Below are 25,292 nucleotides of genomic sequence, written 5' to 3'. Positions count from 1 at the left end.
TATATATATATATATATATATATATATATTATATATATATATATATATATATATATATATATATATATATATATATATATATATAATATATATATATATATATATATATATAAATATATATATATATATATATATATATATATATATATATATATATATATATATATATATTATATATATATATATATATATATATATATATATATATATATATATATATATATATATATATATATAATATATACTTTATGGGGTCTTAGAGCATATTTGGATGTGTTACAAACGGGAATGACAAAGTTAATATAAAAATATATATATGACTTTATTTTATTGCGTTACAACCCTGTAACGACGAGTTTCCTCCGGTCGCTGGGGTATTGCTCGCGGGGGAAGGGTCCGTCACAGAAATTTGTTTGTGTAGTGACCGTGAAAGGAACAGATATTAAAGTTTTATTTATGGTAAATCGTCTATAGAGTAGTATATATTTAGTGGGGATACGGGTGATGTGAGCGCGTTTTACTGTTTCGATGGGGCTGGATGGGCTTAATATGGTGGCCTGGATAAGCACACCGGGCTAGACTGACCACGGTGTGCTTATCCAGGCCACCTTATCGACGGCAGGGCAGGAAGGGGCGAGCTGATTCTCGTCGTATCTTAGTACGGAAGTCTGGGCAGGGTCTTGCGCTGGCGAATGTGCACGCAAAGAAAAAAAACGTTTGGAAAACGTGTACCGAAAACGTTTTTCTTTTGTTAGAGTTTTTTGAATTGCTTCGAAAATTTTAAACTTTTATCACCAAAAAAATTCGTTTGTTACAAAATTTTTATTTTTTCAATAAAAAAAGTTATTTTTGAAATAACAACACAGTCCATTTCGTTTATATCAAACACTGTTCTTTTCTGACTTTAGGTCTTTAATAAGACACATTTTACAGTTCAAAATTTAATATAGTACAATGTAATGTTTTTTCGGAATCTTCCGAATATATCTGGAATATATGTAAAAAAAAAAACAAAAGCAAAAAAAAAAACTTTGGCCGAAGCAGGGATCGAACCCACGACCCTTGGCATGAGAGTCGGACGTAGCTACCACTGCTCCACGGTGCCAAACTAAATGTTTTTTCCGGTAAATAAACTTTGTTTATTCGGTTCGTGGGCGCCGCAAGCTATGCTATATAAATATAACTTATATGGATATTTATCTATTGATGACCATAACAGGTACATAGCTCAGTGGTTAGTGTGTTGGCTTACAATGTGCATGGTCCGCGGTTCGATTCTCCGTCCAGGCGAAAGGTAAAAAAAAATTTTAAAAATTTATAAAATCGTGTAATTTCTTCTACATTGTTGGTATTACAGAAAAAGGTGTTAAGAACTAAAAATCCTCGTGGATGTGAGAAAGATGTGAGGGACAATGCAATTAGCAAGAAAATAATGTTTTTATGAAATTTATGAAATTGTTTTTACATCCTGGAAAAGAATAAACGTTTATCACAAAAAGTATATACTTTTCTTCCAAATACACTTCCTTACAGCGAAAAGCAAATGAGAAACGAACTTTGTTTGTCTAAAATTTCGTTTGGGAGGAAAGAATTATTTTTTTGCGTGTGGGTGATGAAATGGCGACCTGGTTAAGTACGCTCTCGAAGTCTGGGCAGGATCATGCGCTGGCAAATGGTTGTGATTAACTGGCGACCTGACTATGTACGCTCTGAAGAACTGGGCGATTAAATGGCGACCTAGTTAAGTACGCTCTGAATGACTGGGCGGTCAAATGGCGTTCTGGTTAAGTACGCCCCATAAATCCGGTGCGACGTATGTAAACGATACAGTGGTAAGTCAAAGGTGGTCCTGTGAAACCTGATGTGGAGCGAGTAGAACTAGAATAAAACTAAGCGCAGAGATGGTCTGTATCAAACTTGTTAGGTTTGCGATTTTCGCAAAGTTGTAAACGTCGTAAACATCACATACGCGTCCTAAATGTAGAAAAAGTAACAAAAGTCGCAAACTCAAAATATTTTGGTCGCATCAGCTAGGCAGCGAATTCGATGATATCCAAGACGATGGTATGTGGGAAGAAGTTTCAATTCTTAGGAATGTTCACAATTTTCGGTTTTATGTTAGTCCCCACATTTTCCCTATTGTAGTTTGCACGAGTACCGTGGATTTTCTCGTCCTTTCTTGGCTTTAAGTTCAATCTCCGGCACACAAAAAATTTTTTTTTGATTCAATCACGAAATTTATTGATCCAATTAATTTTTAATTGAAATGTCTTCAATCACAGAAATGATATTATCAATTAAAAAATTAATTGAAGGTCAATTAAAAAGTTAATTGATCCAATTAAAAAATTAATTGATACTATTATTTTTGTGATTGATTTTTGTTTCAATTAAAAAATTTGTTGAATCAATTAAATTTTTAATTGAATATTTTTTAAAACTCAATTAAAATTTTAATTGGAAAAATGTTCGTGAAATTTTTTTGTGTGTGTCCAATATAACTCCAAGGTATTTTGCACACTCATCAACGAGAATTTCGATACCACCTAAGAAATTAGGCTTGACCGTGGGAAAACTTTCACAAATTTCTGCAGAAACTCACAGCGAATGCTGTCAAACTAAATTAAAAAATGTGCAGAATTTTTTCGATTCAAACTTAGGTTTTCTACAGTAGGATTACGACTTTTGCGACATACGTATTATACCGTCGCAAATGTATGTCGCAAAAGTCACAGTTTGTGACAGGCCAACCCTGACTAAGCGACGAGGAATAACGAACGAACAGTACCATAGAGCGAACTATAGACCAGGGACGGCGGAGTGGATAGATGCGACGATACTAGGAATGGTGACCTTGGTAAGTACAGCGTTAATGGAATCGTGTAAATCTGGAGTGACTGCTACTTAGGTAAGTACACAAGCCAAATGGAGGGCAGAGACAATAGGATCGTGTAGATCTGGAGTGACTGCGACCTGGGTAACTACACAAGCCAAATGAAGGGCAGAGACAATGGGATCGTGTAGATCTGGAGTGACTGCGACCTGGGTAAGTACACAAGCCAAATGGAGGGCAGAGACAATGGGATCGTGTAGATCTGGAGTGACTGCGACCTGGGTAAGTACACAAGCCAAATGAAGGGCAGAGACAATGGAATCGTGTAGATCTGGAGTGACTGCGACCTGGGTAACTACACAAGCCAAATGAAGTACACAAGGCCGTCAGGCTGCAGTCGCCGTCACTTTAATGCTGTTACATTTTAACAACCATGCATATGCTGGAAGTTACTTTGCTACCATGATGCCGCTGTTGCTGCTGCCGCGTATGTTGATGGGCAAGGCCAACCGATAACCGTATCCTGTTTATATACATGAAGTATACCTAAAGTATAGTAGTTCAATACAGTATATTAGAAATTAATGCAATGGGAATTCTTGTTGCAACTTAAATGTAATAGGTATTTAGTTCAACTTAATACTTTCTCGAAAAGAACAAATGTAAAGAATAAATGAAGTAATTAAAAAATAATGAAAAGAAAATAAATATGTTGGCGAAAACGAGGGTAACCGACTTTCGTCGTTACAACCCACACTGTATTTGTATTTTTCACCCTGCTTTAAGGTGAGTACTAATTTCGAGTTTAGCCGCTAAAGTGAAAACTAAATCTGTAAAATAGGCATAAATTATATATATTTGTTGCAAATTATATTATAGCTTGATGGGGAATAGCCCAAAGCAAATTTTCACAAAGTTTTTATACCATAAAAAGGATTATTTTAGCGGCTAAACTAGAACATAATACCAACCTTTACATTAAAATTTCTCTGCTTTTTTATGGCATTTTTAAAAAATATCCCTTTGTTATTTTTAAAATGTTTATTTTCAGTGTACCATTCTCTTTCATTGTTATTGAGAACTTTAATTTCAAGTATAAAACAATATCATATCGATTGTTATAAATCATGTCATGAGCTCTTGTTTTATTTGTTCTTGGTTCATGGCTTTTGATTTCTTTAAGAGTTTCTATTTTCTTCTATTTTTTGCCATTTCCTTTTGTGTTCTGCTTATTTCTTGCTGATGCAACTTGTATTGAATTTTAAGTTTTGTTTGTTATTCTAAATGGTGTTGGTTATTGCAAAAGCATTTTTACTGGCTGTAAACAGAGCAAAGCATTCGTGCTAGCCATAAAAATTCTACAAAACTTTTTAATTCGAAAACCTTTCAAAGCCAAACACTTAAGACACTCGATGGCAATATTTGGCCACTAAAGCAAAGAGGGTTATATTTGCAGTTGCATGATTTCCGTTTCCGTTGTGCAGTTCTATTTTTGTGTAATGTAGTCAAAATATTGTGGAACTATGCCAGGAGAGTATGAGAGAATGAGAGAGTGAGAGTGAGAGAGGTGTGTATAACAATAACTAGGTGTAAGTGTTCGTTTAACACCCATTCATTCAATCGTTATTTGCTTCCATTCGTTTGTTTATATTATCGTGTGTATTTGTATTTGTTTTATTGGCCTTCATGTTGTTTAGTGTGGTGGTGTTTGCTGTATGTGTTGACCATCCATGTTCTGGTTTAATGGTGGGGTGTGAAGTGTTTTGTATTTATTTTTTAGTATCGCTTTGTTTGGCCATAAATTGTTTGTATTTTTTTTGTCTGTTAAGTTGTGATATGAAAAAAAAACAAACACAAAAACCGTTGTATGCATTTCCATTCATTTATTTCATATTCTCTTAGCACTTCTCTTTCCCACTCTCACACTCTCAACAAATTTTCCTATTTGTGTTAATGATGATGAGCATTTTCAACAAAATGTTATCAACTCTGACATAAAATGTAATTAAAATTTTATATCTTTTTTTTTGTTTTGTAAAATGTGAAATAAAAAGTTAAATTTTTATAAGAACTTTGGCATAATTGTGTATGTTTGTGTTCTTTTCTTTATTGTGTTGCTAATCAGTAAATTTGAGAAATATTGGGGCATTAACAGAAAATTAAACAGAATTTTGTTGATTAAACTTTTTATGGATTTTTTTAACAAATAGGTAATTATTAAAAATTGTTTATTAACTAGATATTTGGCTAAATGAAATACTGCTCAATGTTATGAACTTAAGAGTAAGATTTTTTTAAATATTAATGATAAAACTGTCGTGAATTCATTGATCAATTATTTTATTTTGTAAACTCTACGTCGTTATTTCTATAAAAAATTTTGTCAAAATTTTATATCTATAAAAAATTTTGTCAAAATTTTATATCTATAAAAAATTTTGTCAAAATTTTATTTCTTTAGAAAATTTTCTCACAATTTTATTTCTATAGAAAATTTTCTAAAAATTTTATTTCTATAGAAAATTTTGTGAAAACTTTATTTCTATAGAAAATTTTGTAAACAATTTATTTCTATAGAATATTTTATTTTATAAAAATTTTTGTAAAAATTTTATTTCTATAAAGGATTTTGCCAAAATTTTATTTCTATAGAATATTTTATCAAAATTTCATTTCTATAGAAAATTTTGTCAAGATTTTATTTCTATAGAAAATTTTGTCAAAATGTTATTTCCGTAGAAAATTTTGACAACATTTTATTTCTATAGGAAATTTTGTCAAGATTTTATTTCAATAGAATTTTTTTTTTTTTGTCAAAATTATATTTCTATAGAATATAAAAAAAAAATATTTCTATAGAAGGTTAGGTGGCAGCCCGATGTATCAGGCCCACTTAGACTATTCAGTCCATTGTGATACCACATTGGTGAACTTCTCTCTTATCACTGAGTGCTGCCCGATTCCATGTTAACCCTTTCACTACCGAAATAAACCTAATGTTAAAAACTTTACTTTTTCTCTGTTTTTACTAGTACTAACAGCATGTAAAACAAAAATTGTAATTTTGAGATCCTACCTCAATTACTTCAAGAGCCTATATTATCCTTCAAAGTGTGAGAAAAAATACAAAAAAAAAAACGAAAAAGTATCAGATATAGTTTTTGTACAAATGTCCATTTACTAGAGACATACAGTAGAAAAATTGTCTCACATTTTCTTATTTTTCGTGTATTGTTTAAGAAGTTTATAACAATATATTTTAGCGCTCACCAATATGGGAAATATTTATGGCTTATTTAGATTAAAGCCTCTACTTTAAAATAACATCGAGAAATAAATCGAATCTAAGTGGGAAAATAGAATTTGGTGTCTTTTTCGAATGTCTTTCTAAGTGAACATCGGTAGTGAAAGGGTTAAGTTCAATGACAAGGGACCATTTTTTTATAGCCGAGTCCGAACGGCATTCCACATTGCAGTGAAACCACTTAGAGAAGCTTTGAAACCCTCAGAAATGTCACCAACATTACTGAGGTAGGATACTCCACCGCTGAAAAACTTTTGGTGTTAGGTCGAAGCAGGAATCGAACCCACGACCTTATGTATGCCAGGCGAGCATGCTAACCATTGCACCACGGTGGCTCCCATTTCTATAGAAAATTTTGTCAGAATTTTATTTCTATAGTAAATTTTGATTCTATAGAAAAGTTTGTCAACATTTTCTTTCTATAGAAAATTTTATCAAAATTTTATTTCAATAGAAAATTTTGTGCAAATTTTATTTCTATAGAAAATTTTGTCAAAAATTTATTTCTATAGAAAATTTTGTCAAAATTTTATTTCTATAGAAAATTTTGCCAAAATATTATTTCTATAGAATATTTTGCAAAAATATTATTTCTATAGAAAATTTTGTCAAAATTTTATTTGTATAGAAAACTTTTGTCAAAATTGCATTTCTGTAGGAAATTTTGTCAAAACTTTATTTCTGAAAAAAATTTTGTCAATATTGTATCTCTATCAGATATTTTATTTCTATAGAATCCCACCAAAAAAGGCGTCGCCAAAAAAGTAGTGAAAATGGTCTTTTTTGGATGCGGAAGTGGTGCACAATTGGCGCAGAAGCGATGATTTTAACATGGGTTTGTCATAGGACGAATGTCCACCATTTCAACAGCCGTTGCACTGAATTTGCATCACTTCTTAAGGTGTGATACGAATCCAGTGATTTGGATGTGACTTAAGAAATTTTGTGATATTTCGACGAATAAATAATTTTTAAATTTTTTATGATTTTTAATGCATTATAACGCTTGTCTGTAACGTTGACATCAAATTTTCAAAAATTAGCAATTTTTCTAGAAAGGATTTAGCATTTTTTTCCGGCAAAATTTAAATAACTTGCACTATTTTATTAAATTTTAATCTTTTTTTAATCCATTTGAAACAATAAAACTTTAAATTTCCCATTAAAAATGTGACAAAAGCGAGTTATAAAAAATTGACTCAAATGAACTTCATGTGCAGTTAAAATAAAGAACATCTTTGGGAGGACATTTTCGGAAGCGCTTTTAAATATGTGCCTTTAGAAGAACTTCCAAATTTTTTTGCTGGGACATTTTGTCAGAATTTTATTTCTATAGAAAATATTGTCTTAATTTTATTTCTATAGAAAATGTTGTCAAATTTTTATTTCTGTAGAAAGTTTTGTCAAAATTTTATTTCTATAGAAAAATTTGTCAAAATTATATTTTTTCTAAATTGTATTTCTATAGAAAATTTTCTCAACATTTTTTTCTATAGACAATATTTTCGTAATTTTATTTTTAAAGAATTTTTTTTTTCTAATTTGTCAAAATTTTATTTATATAGAAAACTGTGTCAAAATTTTATTTCTATAGAAAATTTTTTTCGAAATATTATTTTTATAGAAAATTTTGTTTGTTCTATTAAAAATGTCGACAAAATTTTTTTCCTACAGAAAATTTATCGAAATTTTATTTTTACAGAAAATATTGTCAAAATTTTATTTCTATCGAAAATTTGTTCAATTTTTTTCGCAATATTATTTGTATAGAAAAATTTATTTGTATAGAACTTTTTACAGCTATAGAAAATTTTGTCAAAATTTTATTTCTCTAGAAAATTTTGTCAAAATTTTATTTCTATAGAAATTTTTCAAAATTATATTTCTATTGAAAATTTTTGCCAAAATTGTATTTCTATAGAAAATTATGTCAAAAATTTCTTTTTATAGAAAATTTCCTGTCGAAATTTTTTTCAACATTTTATTTCTATAGAAAATGTTGTCAAAATTTAATTTGTAAAGCAAATGTTGTTAAAATGTCAAAATTTTATTGCTATATAAATTTGTCAAAATTATATTTCTATGGAAAGTTTTGTCAAAATATTATTTCTATAAAACATTTTGCCAAATATATCTTTTTATAGAAAATTTCCTGTAGAAATTTTTGTAAAAATTTTATTTCTATAGAAAATGTTGTCAAAATTTAATTTTTTAAGGCAAATGTTTTTAAAATTTTATTTCTATAGAAAATTTTATCAAAATTTTATATCTATAGAAAATTTTCTCAAAAGCTTATTTCTATAAAAAATTTTAAAAATGTTTATTTCTTTAGAAAATGTTGTAAAATTTTTATTTCTACAGAAAATTTTGTCAAAATTTTATTTCTGTAGAGAAATTTTTCAAAATTTTATTTCTATATAACATTTTGTCAATGTTTCATTTCTCTTGAAAATTTTATCAAAATTTTATTTCTATGGAAAATTTTTAAAATTTTTTTTTCGCAATGTTATTTGTATAGAAAATTTTATTTGTATAAATCTGTTTGCCAAAATTTTATTGCTATAGACAAATTTGTCAAAATTTTATTTCTCTAGAAAATTTTGTCAAAAGTTTATTTCTATAGAAATTTTTCAAAATTATATTTCTATTGAAAATTTTTGCCAAAATTGTATTTCTATAGAAAATTATGTCAAAAATTTCTTTTTATAGAAAATTTCCTGTCGAAATTTTTTTCAACATTTTATTTCTATAGAAAATGTTGTCAAAATTTAATTTGTAAAGCAAATGTTGTTAAAATGTTATTTCTATAGAAAATTTTATCTACATCTTATATCTATAGAAAATTTTCTCAAAAGTTTATTTCAATAGAAAATTTTGTAAAATGTTGATTTCAACAGAAAATTTTGTTAAAATTTTATTTCAATAGAGAAATTTGTGAAAATTTTATTTCTATAGAACATTTTTATCAATATTACATTTCTATTGAATATTTTGTCACAATTTTATTTCTCTACAAAATTTCGTTAAAATTTTATTTCTGTAGGAAATTTTGTCAAAATTTTTTTCTATAGAGAATTTTGTCAAAATTTTATTTCTATTGAAAAAGTTTTCAAAATTTTAGTTCTATAGAGAAATTTTTCAAAATTTTATTTTTATATGTGATACGATACTTCTTTTCTATAGAAAATTTTGCCAAAATTTTATTCTAGGACAATTTTCTCAAATTTTTATTTCTAAAGAAAATTTTGTCAAAATTTTATTTCTATAGAAAATTTTGTCAAGATTTTATTTCTATGGTAAATGTTGTCAAAATTTTATTTCTAAAGAAAACTTTATTTCTATAAAAATTTTTTTCAGAAAGTTTTGTCAACAATTTTCTCAATGTTTTTTTTTCTATAGAAAAGTTTGTCAAAATGTGATAAAAAATTTTGGCAATATTATATTATAGAAAATGTTGTCAAAATTTTATTTCTGTAAAAAATTTTGTTTATTTCTACTCTAAGAAATCCCATCCATGGCTCGAAATCAATACCCAAGTCCTTTAGGAATGATCGAAATATTTGGATTCCTCCAAACTTTGCTTTTGCTGTACCCTTTGTAAAAATTATTATGCATTGAGCTATGGCAACTTAAGTTATTTAAAAGCCCGACATTTCATCATTGTGCCTCCCTAGCGTGTAAAAGCCAATTTCTGGAAAGAAATATTAACTCTCGAAACTCATATTTACTGTTAGTGACGTTCAAAAATCCATGGGAAGAAAATTCAATTTATTAACATTAATTCATAATTTATTTTTTCTTACCACATACCCTTCCCCTCCCCCACTGCATTAAGCCACAACACATGTATTTTAAAGGGGTTATGCTACTTAAATAAATGGCAAAGATTTTGATTTGAACCAAGGCACAATTTGCCCTTACAATTTTGAGAACATAGGAAGGCAAGATGTAGCACGAGAAGAAGAAACAGAAGTGAGAGCATGTGTTTGGCAACTTAATAATGTGGTCTCTGTGGGAAGAAATATTTTGCATAGTAATTAATTTTTTCCGGTGTAAATATGAGACTGTCTATAAAAACCGGATATCAAGTATAAGTTTTATATACGTTATTTAATATATAGAGAGATGGAGTGAGTATGATGGTTCTCACAACGCTCCCACACAACTCTCACCAAAAAAAAAAAAAAAAAACAAAACAACACACACACACATACTCGTACATATCTATATTAAATGAGAGCCATATTGGTAGCATGGCTAATGTAATAGCTGGGTTTCTTGATGAAATAAAATAACTGTGTGCATGTTGCCGAGTGTGTATGTGTGTGTTTGCGTTTTACTACATGAATATTTCATGGTTCCTTTACTGATTGGGAATTCACCAAGGACTCTATATGAATCTTTTGCGAAAGTTGTTAACTCAGCATAAAATTGTAGACAAAAGTCAATTGCTGACTGTTGCCGTCTTGAAATGGGAAATATTCTTTAAATAAATTAAAATTTCAAATTAAAATTAAACATTCTTAAATAAATAAAGCAGAAGAGAAGTTCGAATCAGTCCGAGTGATATGAGTAAAGTTTATGAGAATCATAGTAATAATATTTGATTAAACATTTTTGCCACTAAGCCAAAATGACCATCAAATTTTACGAAACAAATTAAATGAAAAGGATTATTGGATATCAATTACCACAATGAGTTTCGAACAATTGCTAAAGTCTAAAACAATAATTTATTTAAAGCTTTGAAATAACTAATAATGAGGAAGGCAAGAGGACAATGAAGTTTCTAAAACACACATACATAATTAAGTAAAAAATATAAAAAAAAAATTATACCTTCACCACTACTGTGGTACAGGGTATAATAACTAAGTTTGTCCATTTGTATGTAACGCCAAGAAGGAAAAGTCTGGGATCCATCTTTTAGTATACCGATTATGTTAGAATTGAATTCTGAGTCAATTTAGCTATATCCGTCTGTCTGTCTGTCCGTCCGTCTCTCTGTCTTTTCAAGTATGTTTGTGTGCAAGGTACAAGTCACGGTCAGTGATGATCTGATATCACGTACCAAATTTTTACCGGATCGGATAAAATCTGCTTTACCAGGAGGCTCAAGAACTAAAATCTGGGACTATATATAATTATGGTCCGATATGGAAAAATTTTTGCATTCATGATCACATTTAAAAAATTTAAAATTTCATCAAAATCATAAAAAAAAAATTAAAATTTTTATATGAAAAAAATTCCAAGCTCTAAAAAAAGTCAAATTTTTATGTGAAAAATTCTTTTTTATATGAAATTCTTTTTTATATATAGCTCCCATATATACCCAGCAAAAAAAAAATTGGAAGTTGTTCCACAAACATTTCTTTTAAAGCCCATCCCAGAATCCTCCATCGATTTTTTTCAACTTCCAATGCAGTCCTTTTGGACAAGTCCACAAGCATTCCTTCTAAAGCGCATTGTGAGATCCCCCAATGATTTTTTTTTCACTCCCGATGCAGTCCTTTTGGACAAGTCCAAAATCATTTCTTCTTCCGATGCAGTCCTTGTGGACAAGTATTAGAAAGTACGCAATCAGGTTATTTTAAGTGCAAATTTTGGACAATTAAATTAAAAAAAAAAATAATAATATAAAAAAAATAGAAAATTAATAAAAAAGTAAAAAAAAAAATAATAATAAAATTATCTCCGCTGGGATTTAAACCTGTTCTGCTTACCTTTTTCGCTTCCATGGAAGTTCTATTGAGAAGGGTTTGCAAATTACGAGAATTTTTAATTATATTTGTACGAAAATATATGCCGAAAATAAAAAAAAAAACAAAAAACGATGCAAAACATAAAAAAAAATTTTTTTCAGAAAAATATTTAATAGAAAAAATTGCCTCTGCTGAGATTTGAACCTGCCTTTATTATTTTTTCATTCATACTAATAAAGAATATCTCGAGAAGCAATTAAAATGTTATTCCTTGGTGTCGTATTACGATCATAACACAAACATTTGAATTGACTTTTCGACGCTTTATGATCAACGGTGTTTGTGGCTGAGTGTGCTAAGTTGTTCTGTTATGGTGCCATCAAAAAAAGTTTTTTCAAATTGTAAAAAAATAGATAATAGGAAAATAATAGTGTAATAAAAACTATAGTTGAAAAACAAAAATGAAATTGGTTGAAAAAAAATTTTTTTTTCGCTTTTTAAATTTCTTCAGTTCATTCAAATTAACTTCTAGGGCACAACTTCTAAAGCAATGCAAAGGATCCAAAATGGGAGTACTTCCGTCCTATGACAAGCCCATGTAAAATTCATTGGAGATGATCTAAGTTTGCACTATTTCCGGATCACAGATTGGGGATCCAAACTACTTTTTTGGAAGCTCTTTTTTTGGCGGGGTATCTATTGTCCGATTTGTCGAATGTCGAGTTTGGTTGAAATCGGTTTAGATTTAGATATAGCCCCTATATATATCTTATGCCCGATACACACTCATATGTCTCCGGAAGCCCGAATTTTTCTCTGAATTGCTTCAAATTTTGCACAAGCATTAAATTTGTTAGCATCGTCAAGTATGGCAAGTTCGATTAAAATCGGTTCAGATTTAGGTATAACACAGACCCCATATAAACGTACATTTACAGAATTGCAATATTTTACCAGAGTTCAGAGTTTCACTAAGCCAAGTCCTATATATAAAATATCGTAGGAAAGGTATTTGAGAAGACTTTCTTTTTGTGTTACCAAAAAAAAAAAAAAATATATAATTTCGAAAACTGAAACTTTTTGGTGCAAGTAAAAACTGTATTAAAATACATTTTTTTTATACACTCCCCCATAGGATGGGGGTATATTAACTTTGTCATTCCGTTTGTAACACATCGACATATTGCTCTAAGACCCCATAAAGTATATATTCTGGATCGTGGTGAAATTCTGAGTCGATCTGAGCATGTCCGTCCGTCCGTCTGTTGAAATCACGCTAACTTCCGAACGAAACAAGTTATCGGCTTGAAACTTGGCACAAGTAGTTGTTATTGACGTAAGTCGGATGGTATTGCAAATGGACCACATTGGTCCACTTTTACGTATAGCACCCATATAAACGGACCCCAAAATTTGGCTTGCGGATCCTCTAAGAGAAGCAAATTTCATCCGATCCATCTGAAATTTGGTACATGGTGTTAATATATGGCCTCTAATAGCCATGCAAAAATTGGTCCTCATCGGTATATAATTATATATAGCACTCATATAAACCGATCCCCCGATTTGGCATGCGGAGCCTCTAAGAGAAGCAAATTTCATCCGATCCGGCTGAAATTTGGTACATGGTGTTAGTATATGATCTTTAACAAACATGCAAAAATTGGTCAACAACGGTCCATAATCATATATAGCCCCCATATAAACCGATCCCCCCGATTTGGCATGCGGAGCCTCTAAGAGAAGCAAATTTCATCCGTTCCAGCTGAAATTTGGTACATGGTGTTAGTATATGGTGTCTAACAACCATGCAAACCTTGGTTCACATCGGTCCATAATTATATGTAGCCCTCATATAAACCGATCCCCAGATGTGACCTTCGGAGCCTCATGGATGAGCAAAATTCATCCGATTCGGTTGAAATTTGGTACGTGGTGAAATTCGGTACATTGCGCTAGTACATGGCCGCTAACAACCATGCCAAAATTGGTCCATATCGATCTATAGTTATACATAGCCGATCCCAAAAAATAATCTACCAAAATTTTATTTCTATAGAAAATTTTGTCAAAATTTTATTACTATAGAAAATTTTGTCAAAATTTTATTACTATACAAAATTTTGTCAATATTTTATTTCTATAGAAAATTTTGTCAAAATTTTATTACTATACACAATTTTGTCAAGATTTTATTTTTATATAAAATTTTGTCAAAATTTTGTTTCTATAGAAAATTTTGTCAAAATTTTATTTCTATAAAAAATTTTGTCAAAATTTTATTACTATTGCAAATTTTGTCAAAATTTTATTTCTATAAAAAATTTTATCAAAATTTTATTTCTATAAAAAATTTTGTCAAAATTTTATTACTATTCCAAATTTTGTCAAAATTTTATTACTATTCCAAATTTTGTCAAAATTTTATTTCTATAAAAAATTTTGTCAAAATTTTATTTCTATAGAAAATTTTGTCAAGATTTTATTTCTATAAAAAATTTTGTCAAAATTTTATTTCTATAGAAAATGTTGTCAAAATTTTATTTCTATAGAAAATTTTGTCAAAATTTTATTACTATAGAAAATTTTGCCAAATTTTATTACTATAGAAAATTTTGTCAAAATTTTATTACTATACAAAATTTTGTCAAAATTTTATTTCTATAGAAAATTTTGTCAAAATTTTATTTCTATAAAAAATTTTGTCAAAATTTTATTACTATTTCAAATTTTGTCAAAATTTTATTTCTATAAAAAATTTTGTCAAAATTTTATTTCTATAAAAAATTTTGTCAAAATTTTATTACTATTCCAAATTTTGTCAAAATTTTATTACTATACAAAATTTTATCAAAATTTTATTTCTATAGAAAATTTTGTCAAAATTTTATTTCTATAAAAATTTGGTCAAAATTTTATTACTATTCCAAATTTTGTCAAAATTTTATTACTATAAAAAATTTTATCAAAATTTTATTTCTATAGAAAATTTTGTCAAAATTTTATTTCTATAAAAAATTTGGTCAAAATTTTATTACTATTCCAAATTTTGTCAAAATTTTATTACTATACACAATTTTGTTAAGATTTTATTTCGATATAAAATTTTGTCCAATTTTGTTGCTATAGAAAATTTTGTCACAATGTTATTACTATAGAAAATTTTGTCCAGATTTTATTTCTATAGAAAATTTTGTCAATATTTTATTTCTATAGAAAATTTTGTCAAAATTTTATTACTATACACAATTTTGTCAAAATTTTATTACTATACACAATTTTGTCAAGATTTTATTTCTATATAAAATTTTGTCAAATTTTGTTCCTATAGAAAATTTTGTAAAAATTTATTACTATAGAAAATTTTGTCAAAATTTTATTACTATAGAAAATTTTGTCAAAATTTTATTACTATGGAAAATTTTATCAAAATTTTATTACTATAGAAAATTTTGTGAAAATTTTATTACTATAGAAAATTTTGTCAAAATTTTATTACTATAGAAAATTTTGTCAAAATTTTATTACTATAGAAAATTTTGTTTCTATAGTAAATTTTGTCAAAATTTTATTACTATACACAATTTTGTCAAAATTTATTACTATAGAAAATTTTGTCAAAATTTTATTACTATACAAAATTTTGTCAAGATTTTATTTCTATAGAAAATTTTGTCAAAATTTTAATTCTATGCAATCCATGGTGGAGGGTACATAAAATTCGGCCTGGCCGAAATTACGGCCGTATATACTTGTTAATACTGCAACAGTAATCATTCCAAGAGTTACGCTGAGTCTTTCTCAATTCTCACTTATATCCTCTCAGATTCATCTTGTCCCAATCCTACGGAGATCTGATGGACTTTGCTCTGTTAAAGAGCTTTCTGCAGGATTCCACATATTTCTTAACTCCGTAGACCAATATAGCGGTCGAGTATTCCCCTCTAAAGCATGTAGCTTTCAGTGAGATGTTGTCCATCAAGTTCCCATAGCGATCTTAAAATAAATATGGGTTAGCATATGTGCCTTGCATACAGAGCGTCATGGGTTCAATCGCTGTTTCGACCAAAAAGACTTTCATCGGTGATTTATCCCCTCTTAGTAATGCTGGTGATATTTCTGAGTGTTTCAAAGCTAAGCGTCATTCGGAACCAGCTCTAAAATGGAGGTCCCTTGTCATTGAGCCTTTATACTTAACCCAACCTATTCTAATTGTTAGCGTATTCGCAATTCATACAGAAGTCCTTGGGTTAAATGTTCGTTTCGACAGATTATCAGAAAGTTTTTTATCGGTGACTTTTCCCCTCTCAGGAATGCTGGCGATATTTCAGAGAGTTTCAAAGCTAATCTAAGTGGATAAACCGTAATGTGAAATGCTGTTCGATCTCGGCTATGTAAAATGAGATCGCTAGTCATTGAGCTAAAAATAGAATCGCACAATACTCATTAAAAAAGAACTCCCGACTGTAGTACTACAATGGAATGAATTTTATCATTTAGCTCACCTAACCCAATACAAATATCTATCAGGCCCAGAATCTTTAAAAGAATGGGAATTAGCTGAGTAGTTGAAAACCCTTCGGGTCCAAGTGAATAGAGTCCCCCCCATTTTAGGTATGAAATTAAATTTTGTCTGCTTCCCATTTCCAGCAATGTATGATAAATTGATGTAGCCTTGTAACATATATCACCAATAACTATGGGATAATTCTGTGAGTCACTTCTTGCAATTCTGCCGGTGTAGTTCCATCACGTATGGAGGATAGTCTGCGTGAGGCTAAAATACGGAATCACCACTATATCTAATCTAATATCAGCCAATCGTCCTTTAGAAATTCCCAGAGTCTCAAATTATTTGCTCATCTTAATCGCTTATCTGCCATTACATGTTCCCGGAACAATTGACAAGCGGCAATAGTATATTGCCCCAGTCCCCTATGATGTGGTTTATAATAATTGTAATACCAAAGTTTTCCAATATGTGCTTATATGTAATAGCTAATAAGAAAACACTTAAGAAAACCAGTCAAGTTTCCCCTCCCTCGTTTACAATAGAATGTCAAAACTTGTTAAGTGGAAACACCAAAACTTACATTAATAAAAATGTTAGTTGCCTTTATTGAAATAATTTTACGAATGTAAAATAACATTTGGTTCATAAAGGTTGTGGATACAACCGCACAAAAATATATGAAGGGGAGAAAACAAAAATTTTCTTAATGAATTGCATTTGCCAGATTTTCAGTTTGAGAACTGTTTTAAGTGTAGCAAAAGTTATGTTTCCTCAATAATTGCAGAAAAAATCTTGGAATTTGATTTATGTCCCAAGACACCCTTTCCATATTTCTTGAAAGAAGTTTAATTAAGATTTTTTCTTTACAGGTAAGAATTTGTAATTTGATCGCTAATTGCACACAGGTGTTCACGGCAGAGAATTTCTAATTGGTAAGTTTAAAATGGAACATGGAAAATGGAACAAACCATAAAAACAAATAGGGAGAAAACCAAAAATTATAAAATTTATATTAATTTCTTATCATAAGTAGTCTGAGTCTCTCTTAACATAGAGAACGCATCTTGAAGGTTTGGATAATCGGTCGCATCAAATACACAGCCTAAGCCTATTTCTATAGATATTCGGCTTTGTCGTCGATAATTATATGATTTCTTTTGCTTAGGATTACCGTAGTGGATCCAATTTTCAACACCAATAACGATGCAATGCCAAAAACCACGCCTTTGGAGCAGCTGTTCGCAAGGCAAACATCGCTTTTTGGAATCTCTCGGCTTCAACTCGTACCTCACTTTTCTTGCTTTTGAACGGCCAAACTACCACGTCGCATGTTGAATCCGAAAAAGCAAACTTCGTATAAGCTTCGGATAGTAATCGATGCGATCCAGCGGCACTGTTCTCCAAACTAAAGAAGTGAAGCAAAACTTTCCGCAAACGGTGTTTTCCGGGCACGAAACTTGGCATTTTGAGAGTCCAAAAATTCGATGCGATGCCAAAAATCATGCCTTTGGAACAGCTGTTCGCAAGGGAAACATCGCTTTGCGGAATCTCTCGGCTTCAACTCGTACCTCACCCACTTTCCTAGCTTTTGAACGGCCAAACCACCACGTCGCATGTTGAATCCGAAAGAGTATACGAAGTTTGCTTCGGATAGTAATCGATGCGATCCAGCGGTACTGTTCTCCAAACTAAAGAAGTGAAGCAAAACTTTCCGCAAACGGTGTTTTCAGGGCACAAAACTTGGCATTTTAAGAGTCCAAGGTTAAAGTGGCAGCCCGATTAAATTTCAGGATCACTTAGACTATTCAGTCCAAAAATGCGAAGCGATGCCAAAAATCATGCCTTTGGAACAGCTGTTGGCAAGGGAAACATCGCTTTTCGGAATCTCTCGGCTTCAACTCGTACCTCACCCACTTTCCTAGCTTTTGAACGGCCAAACCACCACTTCGCATGTTGAATCCGAAAGAGTAAACTTCGTATAAGCTTCGGATAGTAATCGATGTGATCCAGCGGCACTGTTCTCCAAACTAAAGAAGTGAAGCAAAACTTTCCGAAAACGGTGTTTTCAGGGCACGAAACTCGGCATTTTGAGAGTCCAAAAACTCTATCGTTTACACACCGAAAGGAAAGCTAAGAAATCAGGATTCGACATGATTTCATATGAAAACGGAACTGCAACTGGATGTTTCCACTACACTCCCCTGGATCATCTATATTTGGAGACCAAATTCCTTCCCGTGAGCAGATAGATGTACATGTTGGCTTATCAGTACCTCCTAGTATGTAATCGGTGTAGTCATAAGAAACCATCATCCTGTGTATAGGTAACCACCTTCCAGAAATGTCCGGGCATTTCTTCATGATCATAGGATACGTGCTTGTACAGGACTCATGAGGATACTGTATTTGAAGCCATTAGATGCTAAGGAAGATTAATCTCGTTCTCGGGGTTTGATCACTGCCCATAGCACCGGAGGAAGAGACCTCCCACGGCCCAGTCGCCTTAATTCGTATTTAGCCGACATGTGGACCTTGATTTCAGGCGTCACTTGTTTGTTTAATCCGCTTAACCCGCTAAAAATTATACAATTTGTCAAGCTTCCCTGCAGACCATCAAATCCGAAAGGATTGTTTTCCGTGCAACGGATAATTTTTCAATCACCACCAAACTCCATACCATGTAAACAGAACGCAAAGGCGAGTGTTCCGTATACTCAGACCAGGCAGCCCCCTATGGTTAATAGCCAGGAGTATATACTCCGAACGATAAAGATCGCCAAGAGTTCCACCTCAATTGCCTAAGATGGTTTGGCTACGAGGATGCTGAAGAACATTGGAGAGAATAGTATCCGGTTTCTGGAAAATAGAGAAGAAAGCAAAGGCGAGTCTTCCCTAGAGTCAGACTAGATATCCCCCTATGGTCAACTGACAAGAGTGTGTGTTCCAAGCGATAAGTATTGCCAAGAGTTCCACAGCAATTGGAAAGGATGGTTTGACTACGAGGATGCACAAGAACATTGGAGAGAATGAGGTTAGGTTTCTGACCAAGACCTTTAATATTTCCCTCAGCACCCTTGAAATATCCGATATCTGGAAAATAGGAAGGAAGACAAAGGCGTGTCAGGTTAGGTTAGGTATAGTGGTATCCCGATATTTCAGGCTCACTTGGACTATTCAGTGCATTGTGATACCACAGTGGTGAACTTCTCACTTATCACTGAGTGCTGTCTGATTCTATGTTTAGCTCAATGACAAGGTACCTCCTTTTTATAGTCGAGTCCGAACGGCGTTCCACATTGCAGTGAAACCACTTGGAGAAGCTTTGAAACACTCAGAAATGTCACTAGCATTACTGAGGTGGGATAATCCACCGCTGAAAATCTTTTTGGTGTTCGGTCGAAACTGGGTTCGAACCCACGACCATGTGTATGCCAGTTGGGCATGCTAAGCATTGCACCACGGTGGTGTGTCTTTCATAGACTCCTCCAAGACATCCCCCTATAGTCAACAGCCAGAAGTCTGGGCGATAACATATGTTTGGAAAAAGGCTGTTGCCGTTCTGAAGCAGACACACATTGGAGACAAGCTTGTATTGTCTGTAACTATGGATTTCTTTGTCGGCAGTCACTTTCAAGTCGAGGGTCAAATATGTGAATGAGGAGCTCGATATCCACATTCGTTACCAGAGAATTCCTACGTGTAAAAACCCAAAGATTCTTGGCGTGACATTTGAGAGCTTGCTCATCTTTCGTAAACATGCGAAAATGGTTACTTGGTCGTGTCTTTATCGATTATGCGTTCGGACTCCCAGTATAAACGAGATTCCGATGAATGAAGTTCCAGACAATGGAGAATATTTCTCTACAGATTGCAACTGGACGTTACTCTAAGACACCGGAACAGCATCTGCAGCATGAGTGTAAAATGCTCTCGGCGAGGCAACTCTGAGACTTTCCCACTCACCAGGACTTGATATGGTATAAACAATTTTACTTTCCTACTTCATGGTTTCCGCTGGGTCTAGTGTACGACTGCTGCGTTGTGTGGGATAGTCAATGCTGCAGAGGGATTGGATTTCTCTAAATCCTTTGATACGGTGAGTTCTTCAAGTCTCTTAGGACATATTATGGCAGTCCCATGTTGAACTTAGAGTGGATGTGTCTACGCCCAGGAGGAATAAACATGATATTCCTTAAGACAGTGCCATTCCAGCCTGTTAGGGGACACTTTGGTAGTCCCATGTGGAATTTAGAGGTGAAATGTCTATCCTCGTCCAGGAGCTTTTAGGTGACAAAGGCTCCACTATCATCCTGAGATATCCATCTAACAACCTAGTTACATCAAGTAGAGACATCAAGGAGCGTGAGGTGAAGACTAATGGCTTCCTTCCGAGCATTAACGGACTTCGTTGTCGGCGGGAATCTGAAACTTTCTGACAGCAATATAGACAGCAACCAAGGTTTGAATTAGAATCGCTATTCGTTGCCAGAACATTCCCACGTGTAAGGACCCCAAAGTTCTTGGAAGACAGTCCGAAGAGGTTGCTAACAACGTTGAGAGTTAAGATAAGATCCTCGCAGGGAGCAAATGGGGCAAAGATAAGAAGACGATTAACAAGGATTGTCAGTCCCCCATTTGGAACCACTTCACTTTGGTAAATATGCGAATGTAGTTCCTAAGTCCTTGGAAGAGAGGCCGAAGAGGTTGCTAAGATTGTTGAGAGTTAAGATAAGATCCTCGTAGGGAGCAAATTGGGCAAAGATAAGAAGACAATTAAAAAAGGATTGTCGATTGTCAGTCCCCCATTTGGACCCATTTCACATTGGTAGAGATAAGCAAGTAGTTCCTAATATCGTTGGTAATAGAAACAAGATCCTGAAGGCATTGGCTGGTAGTATTCGGGGGAGAGATAAGGAGACAAAAGACTGAGGAGTTGATTGGTTGTCCCCTTATCGATTATATGGCCCCCGTTTGGTCACCCAGTATAAGCAAAATCCAATGAACCTCCAGACAGTACATTCTACGCTGCAGATTAGCACTGCAACAGCGTCTGCCGCATGAGTTCAAAATGCTCTCGGTAAGGTAACACTGTGACCCCCTCACATACCAGTACTCGCTCGTTAAGTGTAGGGGGGAAAACTTATCGAACCTTGTCAGTACAGAATTCTCCAGACAGTACAGAATTCTGCGCTGTGGATTGGAGCCGAAACTGCAGCGCCAGCATGAGTCCAAAATGCTCTTGATGAGGCAATACTGCGACTTCCTCACACACCAGTACTCCCTCAAAAAGTGTAGGGGAGAAATCTTCCCGAACCCTGAGTTCAAAATGCTCTCGGTGAGACAACCCTGCGACCACCTCACCCACCAGTACTCTTTCATTAAGTGGAGGGGGAAACTTTACGAACGCTTTCACTTCCAGGAATGCAACCTATAAAAGACGATTCCATTCATACCGATTTCAGAAAGGACTTCTAATCAATTAATCCTCTGATCGGTGATGATAGAGGTGAGAGAATAAGGGCGGCATTAGTTGCTATCCATACGTCAACGGACCAATTTTCAGTGCAATCTTATACCGGATACAAAATTATCAACTGTCAGCGACGACGAAATATGGCTACCTGAAAAGACCAGATCGTTGCTATCGCAGCTACAATTTAGCAGTACTTCCTCATAAAAATGTAGGGAAGAAAAGAACCCTGCCTTTTCCAGAAGGACACCATCGAAAAGAGACAAAGCCATTCATATCGTTATCAGAAGGGACTTACAATCAATTAAGCCTCTGATCGGCACTTATAGTGATGAGGGAATAAGGGCGGCGCTTGCGACTGTCCATACGTCAGCAATTCAGACGGCAATCACTTGCCACCATTGCAGTATTATACTGGGTGAAAAACCATCACCTGTCAGCGACGACGAAATCTGGCTACCCAAAAAGACCATATAATTACCCTCGCAGCTACGATTTAGCAGTACTCCTTCATAAAAGTGCCTGGCACTTTCACAAGGGACTTACAATCAATAAATCCTCGGAACGGCGATGATAGTGATGCGGGAATAAGGGCGGCATTAACGGCCGTCCATACGTCAGCGGTCCAATATCTTACGGTCAATTAATCCTCTTGTAGGCAGTTATAGTGATGAGGGAATAAGGGCAGCATTTGTGGCTGCTCACACATCCGTGGTCAGAAGGTAATTTCTTTCCACCATTGCAGTATTATACTGGGTGAAAACCCATCACCTGTCAGCGACGACGAAATGTGGCTATCTAGAAAGACCAGATCGTTGCCACGGCAGCTACTATTTACCAGTACTCCTTCATAAATGTTCCTGCCACTTCCAGAAGGGACATACAATCAATTGATCCTCTGAACGGTGATGATAGCTTCCATTCGTCAACGGCTCAGAAGACAATCTCTTTCCACCACTGTAGTATTATACTGGGTGGAAAACCAACACCAGTCAGCGACATCTAGAGATTGCTAACCGCAAAGACCAGATCGGTACTATCTCAGCTATGATTTGGCAGCTTAAGGTATCACACTTTTGGATCCAAAAATTCTCTTCGCATATCCTGCGAAACCAACAGACGTGATATCCGCATAATTCTTCCAGTACAGGATGCTCGTTTCCTCGAACTGAACAAAGATGCTTAAGATGTTAAACCCAATCTAATTTTTATGCCTTTACCCTCCTTTCGCTATTTGTAAATAAAGGAAGATATAGTTCCTATATCGTTGGCTTGTGTGGTTTTATTTGACAGTATTTCCAAAATACAGGAACTCTCCATTTATCTGCCTCTTAAAAGCCCTATACCATTTTCAAAAGTAATTGCAGGCCTATTCATATACCTTGCTTGGTATTAAGAAAAATGTTAGTACACATACTGCTTATTGGGTCAAGCATGTAACAGAGTTTTTAAATGGGAGTTCCCACCATATCCAGGTCCCAGCAAGGAAAATTCACTGAATAAAAAGTCTTTGAGAAGCAAAAGCAAAAACAAAAACTTTAGAAACTCATTTTTAATTGCTGCCTTAAGGTGAAATATTTAAGGACTCACATGTAGCTGGCAATTCATACCCACAATTACACTGATTGCTATACATTACATTTCAAACGAATTTCTTTATGGAACAGGTCTTAAATTAACTAAAATATATTGTAGACTAGTGTTAATGCCAACAGCTAAATAAGATGTTGGCCAACATTTCTTCTAATAGAACTAAGTGACTAAGCCAAAGGATTAATGTGTGTGTGTGTGAAAGTGTGCGGATGTGTGCTTGTGTCTATACACTCTTATGGCCTGCTTGAGGCACGAACAAAGTAGACCGGAAAAGGAAACCTCATAAATGTTGTAAAGTATTTCATTTCTAATATGAATTTTTATGCCAACCTAAAGCTTAAATATCTTAGCTTCCACTCCCGCAGAGGCCATGCGAAATGCCTCAAGTCTAGCCCGAAAAGAAAGTGAAATAAACCCAAATGTTTTGTGAAGAGCTCACGTGTTCGTTTTGCAAAGGCATCTACCGAAATAGAAACCCACCGAAAGACATTGCCGAAGGGATCAAAGAGGGTTGCTTATTTCACATGACAAATGAGGTTTGAGTGTGCCTGGAATGAAATGTTTATAACATACATTTTTAATTTCTTACAATTAAGAGTACAAATAAAGGTACTTTTCTTTTAGAATATGTTCCCTTTTTGCTTTTGAAAGGGCTTGGGGAAAAAGGAAAAACTTGTAGCCTATAGAAGTAGTTGAAATGTTAATAAACTCCTCGAAAAGTTTTGAAGGAAAAAACATAAAATACCACTCACTAAAAGGATTAGAAGGTTTGGCATTTATTCGAATTAAGAGATTTTATACATAAGAAATAAGTTTCTACAAATGGAAAATGAAATCTAAGAAGTCAATAGGGAAGAGTTTTTAGTAGGGAAATAAGTAGGACGAATCCAAAGATATATTAAGCTGAATATACGATAGTCGAGTGATTTTTATATATCAGCGGTTTCAAATTCGATTTGCTCTATGTTGCATATGAATCGTCAAGTGAAGTCTCAATGATTAATGACCTTGGGATAGGTCGAAATGCAGAGCGTTTTTTCAAAGAATGTATGTAAGATGGAAGTTTTAGTGACTGAACTGTAGACAAAAGTTTGAATCGTTAAATTACAGACTGAAATGTCAGTGATTGAACTGTTGGCTGAATTGAGTTAACAATTGTAGACTAAAGTTTCAGTGCTTTAACTGATGAGTTAAAGTACTGCCACAAGTCTCAGTGATTGAACTATGGATTAAAGTTACAGTGGTTGAACATCTGGCCAATGTAGCATTGATTGAACTCTTAACCGAAATCTATGAGGTCGAACTGCGGACCAATTTCTCAAAGGTTGAACGTCAGACCGAAGTTCTAGTGTTTGAACTGTAGACTAAAGTTTGATTCTTTGAACTGCAGGCCTAGTGATTGAACTCAGACTTTGATCAGCATCTTAGTAATTGAAATGCTGACCGAATATGCAAAAGTTAAACGACATAACGAGGTATCAGTGATTGGACTGTATAACGAAATCTGACCAAAATCTCAGTGATTGAATTGTATACTGAAAATTGAATGGTTGATCGAAATTTCATGTGGGGAACTTGTGACCGAAGTCTCAACATTGAAGTCTAGACTGTACATACATGATTGAACTGACCAAAATTCCAATGATTGAACTGCTGACCAGGGTTTCACTGGACGAATTGAAGACCGAAAAGTCAGTGGTTGAACTGCTGACTGAAATATTCGATCTGTTGACCAATGTTTCACTTTTGCCAGAAATCACAATGATTACAACATCGACTAAAGTTTCTGTGATACAACGTCTAGCCAATATTCCGTCGATTGAGCTGTTGACCGAAGTCCACGAAGACGAACTACGGACCTATATCTCAAAGTT

General features: G+C 33.1%; 1 protein-coding gene across 1 annotated transcript in view; it reads left to right on the top strand.

Annotated features, from left to right (window-relative positions):
- vex (somatomedin B and thrombospondin type 1 domain containing protein vexed) overlaps window positions 1-25,292 on the top strand; it is a 673,357-nt gene that overhangs the window by 156,293 nt on the left and 491,772 nt on the right. The window lies entirely within an intron of this gene.

This window comes from Haematobia irritans, chromosome 3 (assembly GCF_050003625.1).
Source record: "Haematobia irritans isolate KBUSLIRL chromosome 3, ASM5000362v1, whole genome shotgun sequence".
NCBI lineage: Eukaryota > Metazoa > Arthropoda > Insecta > Diptera > Muscidae > Haematobia > Haematobia irritans.
Note: the sequence above shows the minus strand (reverse complement) of the source record. Positions and strands in the feature narration are given on the sequence as shown.